The sequence below is a fragment of the Cyprinus carpio genome, chromosome A4 (assembly GCF_018340385.1).
Source record: "Cyprinus carpio isolate SPL01 chromosome A4, ASM1834038v1, whole genome shotgun sequence".
Lineage (NCBI taxonomy): Eukaryota > Metazoa > Chordata > Actinopteri > Cypriniformes > Cyprinidae > Cyprinus > Cyprinus carpio.
Window position 1 is genome coordinate 18939680 of NC_056575.1, and position 8406 is coordinate 18948085.

The window sequence follows — 8406 nt, forward strand, 5'->3', positions numbered from 1 at the left end:
TTCGGGTGGCCAACCCTAGGTCCCGCCCCTGCTTTAATTGCATTAAATATTTTAAACTCCTTTTATCACTTGCGATAACATGCTCATTTAGACAGCACTAGTTTTAATACATTGATATACAGTGAAAAATATTATTTTTCATCAACCACTGACTGCAAGAAAAATATGTGCAAATAAAGAAATGGTTGACCCAAAAATGAACATTTACTGAAAATTGACCCTCAGGCCATCTAAGATGCAGATGGATTTTCTCTTTATCAGAACAGATTTGAAGAAATTTAGCATTACATAATTTGCTCACCAGTGGGTTCACTATGCAGTGAATGGGTGCCGTCAGAATGAGAGTCTTAATAGCTGATAAAACATCACAATCTTCTTGTCGAAAAGCTGTGTTTTTAAAAAAAAAAAATATAAAAAAAAACAAACTACAAACCATTGCTTCTGGTTAAAATACATGTGAGTACAGTATTTTACAGTAAGTGAAAGCAGTCCAAAACAGTTCTAAACAAAAATTAATTGTTTGTTTTTATCGCTGTTTGGTCTCTCATTCTGACGGCAATACATCACTACAGAGGATCCAATGGTGAGCAAGTGGTTTATGCTAAATTTCTCCAAATCTGTAAACATGAAGAAATAAAACTTCATCTATATACTTGGATGGCTTGAGAGTGGAGTAAATCTTCAGCAAATTTTCATGTTGGGTGAACTATTGCTTTAAAAATCATTCTAAGTCTTAAGCCAAATCATTATCAATAATAACTTTTATCAAGTCTAATAATATCCTGTTAACCATTAGTGTAATAAATCATTACTATCAGGTACAGCCTCTTTATCATTGCAGGACTAGGCTCTTTTGTTCTATAAATTGGTTAATATGCACAGATATTCTGAAGAGAGTGTCTCAGAGTGAAGTTCTCATGGGTTCTCACATACATTGCTGATTCTGTGCATATGTGCCACAGCCCTGTGTTTGGTGAGTATAGAATTCAGATGTCATAGAAACAATTTTGTGATCATGTGTTGATTAATATTGTGCTAAACAAAAGCAAATGCTCATTATAGCAAAACTAACACAGCTGTTGTTATAGTAAAATGGCCTTGTTCAAGACTGAATGACTTTTATGATGAAATAGTTTGTGGTTATTTCATGATAACAGGTTATACAATATCAAAGCTTGCACTGTAATAGTTTGTTGATGTAAATGTGCACCTTTAACACTTACATGTCTAATGTTTTCTTTAAAAGCCAACATCTTCACTCACAGGTGAGTCATAATCACATCATTTTAATATAACAATGTATTCATATGATGTTATGATCTTATATACTATGCTCTGAATTTGATTTTTTTTTTTTTTTTTTTTTTTTTTTTTTTGATAGGCATACCAGAGATTGATGTGGATAATGGAAAAAGGGACCAGGATATATGAAGGTGTATAAATGAAGGTTTGTGGAAACATTATCATTTCTTAAATCTGTAGCATCATTTCTATAACAGTTTTGCATTAACTGCTGTCTCATTCAAACAGCGGCAGGACCTTAACTGATGGAAGGAGACATTTATGATTAAAGGAGGTTCAGTGTTTTCTTTAAGCAAATTCTCATGTCACTTTCCACAAACAGGATACAAAGTAGGGCCTGAATCTCTGGGCTTAAAAATAATCAATAAAAATAATTTTTAGGACATTGCTTAACCTTCAGAAAAATGTCAACAGTAACCTCAAACTAATGTGTAAATACAGTTAAATACAGTAAATTTTCAAGTGCTAAACATCACAACTAAATAATACAATTGTATTCAAACAAAACAAAATAAAGCACACCAAAATAAAACAAAACAAAAGTTGCATTTTACAGAGTTGCAAATAAGCTAAATCCATGTTTGGTTTATATTTAACAGGGAGAAGGCAGGAACACTATTCTTGGTGAAGAGTATCGTTTGGCCCTGACCACTGTGCCTTATGTCCTCGATAGCAGCCTTGGTCTGTGAATATATAATAATTGATTCAGTTTAGTTGTTCAGTTCTGTTATTCAAATTCTAGCTTAATATATGCACCAAATTGCTCACTCTCTGTCCTCTCTCTCTCTCTCTCTCTCTCTCTCTCTCTCTCTCTCTCTCTTTAATAGAAATCAATGCTAAAGGTGTGATACTGAAAGCATTTGAGCAATACAGACTCAAGACCTGTATTGACTTCAAACTCAGGGATGGAGAGCCAAACTATATTTTCGTATTTAAAGGCAGTGGGTAAGAAAACTTAAAAATAAATAAATAAATAAATAAATAAAATTAAAAAAAAAAAAAAAAACATTATTTTAACATATTGCCATGCTCATTTTTTTATATATATATTTTTTTATTATTATTATTGAAAAGTTAATAATTTTAATTTATTTTAAATTAGACTTATAACAAGATGTTAGACCTTTTCAGACATGTGCAAACATTGGGCCTTTCTTGCATTGACTGTCAGAATTTTTTCATGTTCAATCAGATGTTACTCAAAGGTGGGGAATCGACGGATGGGGGGAACAAGAGTTGTTCCATTGGTGCAAAACTGTGACAGTTTAGGAACAGTAGAGCATGAGTTTCTGCATGCGCTGGGTTTCTGGCACGAGCAATCCAGATCTGACAGAGACGACTACGTCACCATCGTGTGGGACCAGATTAAAGAGGGTAACTATTGAATTCTTAAATATCATATATACGCATCAATAATAACATCATTCTGTCTTGCCAAACTCCTTAAATCTATAAATTCTAATATTAAATACATTTACATTTACATTTAGTCATTTAGCAGACGCTTTTATCCAAAGCGACTTACAAATACACACCTGTTTGTTTATTAACTGTTTTGCCTTTTGTTTTTCACTTAGGTAAAGAGCACAACTTTAATTCATATGATGAGACGGTGTCAAGCTCTCTCGGTGTGCCCTATGATTATGGTTCAGTCATGCACTACAGCAAGACATCCTTCAGCAAAGCCAGTGAACCAACCATCGTTACCAAAATACCAGAATTCTTGGATGTGATTGGTCAACGCATGGAGTTTAGTGACAGTGACCTGCTCAAGCTGAACCGGCTATACAACTGTAGTAAGTTTATAATTAAACACACTCTGTGGAAGACTTGACTGAATGATCCTCCATTATTTTTGTATAAATATATTGACATTAATCTGACTGATAAGATAAAGACTGCTTGCTCAAACAATACTTTGTCTCTCTCACTCACCTAAACATTTTTCATAATTCTTCCAGCTACAGCTTCAACTTTTCTGGACTCTTGCCACTTTGAGGAGCCGAATATCTGTGGTATGATTCAGGGTGATGGTGGAAATGCCAAGTGGGCTCGTGTACAAATGGTAGAGGGCGCAGGTCCAGAGACAGACTACACCAACATGGGTCAATGTCAAGGTATGAACACCCATAATCACAAAAGCAGGATTCATCCTAGTTTTGCATTTATTTACAATGAAAACTGCCATTTTTGAGCCACATGATCACTAGAAATAAAACTTCGTGCAAATGAGATATGTGAACTTCACAATCATGTTTCCATTTATGCAACTTTGTGCTGGGTGGCCCTGCCTATTGTGAAATCTCATTAGCCCAAAAAACCCCACATAACCAAAAATATAAATTTGGTTGTGATGTATGCATCCAAAAATCGCACACTGTTTGATTGGAAAAACCCTACTGAAAACTGTTAAGAATGATTTTCTTATTTTCGCTGTATGAAATATGAAATTTGGAGATACTATATCCACTCCCTTACCAATGTCACTTTATATCCATTCACAAATATTCTCCTGTGGCCCCATGGGATAGTAAAGTTTCAAACTTTTACTGTGAATTCAGACACACTACTTTTTTCACATATTGTTTTTAAAGGACATTATACGTAGAGTAGACATATTCAGGACAGAGGGTTCGAGTCACGTTCTCGCGAGGTGTTGCAGATGTGTGGAATATTAAACTCTTTTCATACAGGCAAACTATTTTAGCAAAATTTACACAACTGCAAATGAAAAGAAAAAAAAAAATGCATTTGCATTTGACCTTACCTTACAGAAGAGGAAAACAAACATACAGTGAGATAAGTGTACAGAGAAAGTCAAATAACCTATAGGTCATTTTCTCAGCACCGTATTAGAAACTCACCCTCCTCACAAACCACAGAGGTGACCTATTATTGTATTGTTTTGCAACATGGTAATTTTAACTGAGAGTATAGTGTTCATGTGTATGATTAGATGATGTTTTTTTTATTTATTGGAACTATTGTGACCTCGATTGTGAAAAATGTACCATTGCCCAGTCTTACCATATCATACTACAGTTAGGCCAAAGGACTCTCTTAAAGGGATAGCTCACGCAAAATTTAAAATCCTGTCTATTAATTACTCACCTAGTCATGTGTTCCAAAAAACCCATAAGACCTTCGTTTCATCGTTGGAAACCCAAATTAAGATTATTAATATTTTTTTTAATGAAATCCAAGGGGAGTTTTTCTGACCCTGTATAGACATGTAACTGAATAACCATATTCAAGGCCCATAAAGTTAGTAAGGACATTGTTAAAATAGTCCATGTGACATCTGTAGTTCAACCTTTAATTTTATGAAGCTATGAGAATAAACTTTTGTATGCAAAGAAAAACAAAAATACTGACTAAATCAATATTTCTTCTCTCCCAGTCAGTCTTCGATTGTCTTTCACGAGAGTATCATGATGCATACGTGTGGTGCTGCTGATGCAGGAGCCGCTGTGCTGAAGGTAGAACGTCCATTTTCTTTAGTTTATTGCCTGTATATTCTGGTTCAAATAAGGAAGGCTGGGCAAAAAATTGCAAGTCATCCTCTCTGTCACACAATCATCAGACATGTTTACAAAAGCCCCTTTCTCACATACAGACATTACTGGTAAATTACTGTTAAGAGATCATGTGGTGAAACAGAACCTTTTTAAAAATACCGGTAAATTCATTCACGGCAATATACCTGTGTTTGAAGTTGTAACATTGCCAGTAAATTGCTGGACTGATGCTCTGTGTGAAACGCAGAATGAAGACTACTATTATAAGCATGTATGAGTTCAGAACTCACTGAAATAAGACATGTACTACTGGGCCAATCTAAAAACCATTGAAATACAAAATTCAATGCGCTCTGGGCCAATCATAACATTCTGACGCAAATGAACGCATTTACTCTATGCGTGTAGTTCAGTTTGAAGTCATTTAATTCTATGTTTCTGGACCAAAATTGCTGCATGAATGTGAACGTTGGACACAAAATGAAAACAATCAAACAAAAACACTGACTGCATATACAGTACCTCAATGATTACACACAAACACAGGAGGTGCCAGCGTTTAGAGGTCATTTCTGGTAATAATGTCACAGAAGGTTCTGGTAATTTGAAACCTATGGTGAATGGCACAATACCGGTAAAAAAAAAAGAACATCGTTGCCTATGTTGAACAGTGCATTTTTGGATTTACCGGTTAAAGTCGTTCTGGTATTTACAGCAATTTATGGTCTATTACTGTGTGTGAAAAGGGTCTAAACGGACTACTGCATCAGCAGCACACACACCTATGCATTGTACTACTCTATTAAACGTGTTGAAAGACTGACACGACAAAAGAGTAGAAAATTGTTAAAAAAAAAAAGTCAATATTTTTGTTTTGTTTGTGCACAAAAAGTATTTTTTGTAACTTCATAAAATTAAAGTTCAACAACTGATGTTCACAATGGACTATGTTAACAGTGTCCTTACTACCTTTCTGGGACTGGAACGTGTCAGATGCTTTGCTGTCTATGGAGTCCTAGTGTTTTAATTTTGTTGTTCATTGTTATATCACCTCTGTGTAAACAGTGAATATTCATAGTCCATAATCCTGTATTGATAACTGTTTTATGATATTATGGTAGCACTTTGGTCTTCACCGATAGGAAGACGGAAATATTGTTTGACCGTCTCTAGACTTTTCTGTCAAGGATTATAAACATACAAAAATGATCTTTAAACTCCATAATTAAGGTCCAAAGAGAAAAGCAGAAGACTTACTAATACACCCCCCGATTATCTTAATAAAGTTGATAATTCCACAGGGGTTGGGTTCTTCATGCATTTCAGCACAGCCACAGGAAACCCCCAGGGTGATAATTGCTTACCTGGAAAAGTCCGCCTCTTCACCCCAAAAGACGCTCCCAGTGCCGCAGTTCTATCACTACAACAGCGGGGGCGTTGATGACCAGCTAAAACATACTGGGTGCCAGTGAATACACAGTTAAAAACCCCAAAGGAGCCCTGAGACTAATTCAGAAGATCAGTGGTAATAATTCTTAAGTTTTAAAACACCAATAGATAAATCATTTTTAGTCTTTGTAAGGTAACTTATACTTGTACAACCTAGGTGGACTTCAAGGCTCCTGGGAAACTATATCATGTTACACTAGATGTTCTCTGATAAATTCAGAGTCAGTGTTTGAAGGGGTTAAAGGATTAAGAGAGCCACATCAAAGGGTGGTCTGTCTCTGGGACGACATCAACCTTTTCAGAGACCCAGTGTGTCCTCAATACACTTGGCGCATTCGTGATTTTACCAGACTTGCTCGCAAACAACCCCTGCCGGTTCCAAAACCTACAGCCCCGCTTCCTATCCCCAGATGGTTACTCATTCAGATTGGTATTTGTACATTAATGGCTGAATGAATAGTCCAGATAAACTGGCAAGGATACCTCCACTTGAACTCTGGACCCAACGAGGACAATCTTCAATGGCACATGTCCGTGGCGTCAGGCATACATGGAGCTGATGGACCAGAATCAGACATCCAAACATCGCATGAATACAATTAGGATGATCCTACAGATCCAACCAGACCTCAATGACTGTAAGGACACAAAGGAGTTGGGGAGGCACGTTTTTGAGCCATTAATGCTTATATGCTAATCACATATGCTTAGTAAAAGATTATGTGAGTTTGAAGTCAATTAAAAATGTGTTTTATAAATAGTATCTTCTCTGCTTGTGCAGCCATGGGTAATGTTGAGTATTTCCTGGGATGACCCACGAAAAAGTAGGCAGTCTAGTTACTGACACAGATGGCAGTAAATTCTACGGGGGCCCGGGTTACAGGTACCAGCATTACACACACCATAATCGTCTAAAGAGTCGAAGCTTCATCAAAGGAGATGATGTCACTCTTCCTCCTGTCCCTTGACGGTTTGCTCATTTTTATTCCATACCAGTGAACATACTTATGAAATATCACAAGAATTTTAACTTTTAACTTCAATGATAGATTGTGGACTGGACTTGGGAAGACTCAGATTTTCAGGAGACCAGAAATCCGAGAGACCTGCGATTAGAGATTGATGACGCCATTGGAAGCTCTAAAGCAACAGTGGCAATAAGTGTCTTGTGTGCAGCTGCCTGTTCCCTGGGTCTGCGTAGGCGCAAGGTCTATGTGCGGAGGAGGAGACTGATGGAAAGAGACGGAGAGATTTGAGACCAGAGAGGACAGATGGTGGTAGTTTCCATATACAGTTTTCTCCGTCCCACCACTAGATAATTGTACCATTATTAAACAACAGTACAGTAACTCCCATTAAACTTGAATTTTCTCCCAGAATCCCAAATGTCCATTTGAAAAGGACCAGTGGACTAGAAAGATCCCCATGACATCATCGCAGGATAAATAATGAAGCCCTTAATGGAGGAAAAAAAATATATATTTCCAGAATTTGTCAGATTTTGTGTCTTTCATTACTGAGCTGGAGATAATGACATCAAATTGCTTTTCTCATTCACAAAAAAAAAAAAAAAAAAAAAAAACTATATACAGTGATTAAAACTATTTGTACTATTCTCAAGACAACCCCTACTATTACTAGGATTACTAGCACTTCTCATGTTCTTTGCTTCATAGAGAGAATTGCTTTTATATTCTCATTAGTAAGTTGCCTTGGATAGAAAGCTTGCTGCTTAAATTATAAATGTAAATGGAAAAAAGATAAAAGCACTCAAAAATAAATACTCAGCGATTGATGCTCACAGTTTATTAGTGGTTTCTTATAGTCGGTAACAAAGTGCTATATTATAAATTATTGCAATGTATTTTAACATTCCTGAATTTTCAAGAGATGCAGCTGCCCATTGACACGTGCTCTAAACGAGAAAAGATCACATTCTCTGAGAACATGACCTTGGTTGTCATCCTTCATGTGCTCCAGCAGAAGGTTAATCTCGGGTCTGGGTAAAACTCCTCATCCTGGCCTTTGTTAAATGTGAGTTAGAGATCAGCACACCAGACTGAGACCGGGTCACCTTAACCAACTGTGAGGTTACAAGGGTGTTTGGGGCCTGAGAAGTTTTTGAAATGCCCTTTTT

The 8406-nt window shown here is 36.4% G+C and overlaps 1 pseudogene; it reads left to right on the top strand.

The window, feature by feature from the left end:
• Positions 1-1441: 1441 nt before the first annotated feature.
• On the top strand, positions 1442-7584 carry LOC122140902 (annotated as a pseudogene).
• Positions 7585-8406: the final 822 nt, after the last annotated feature.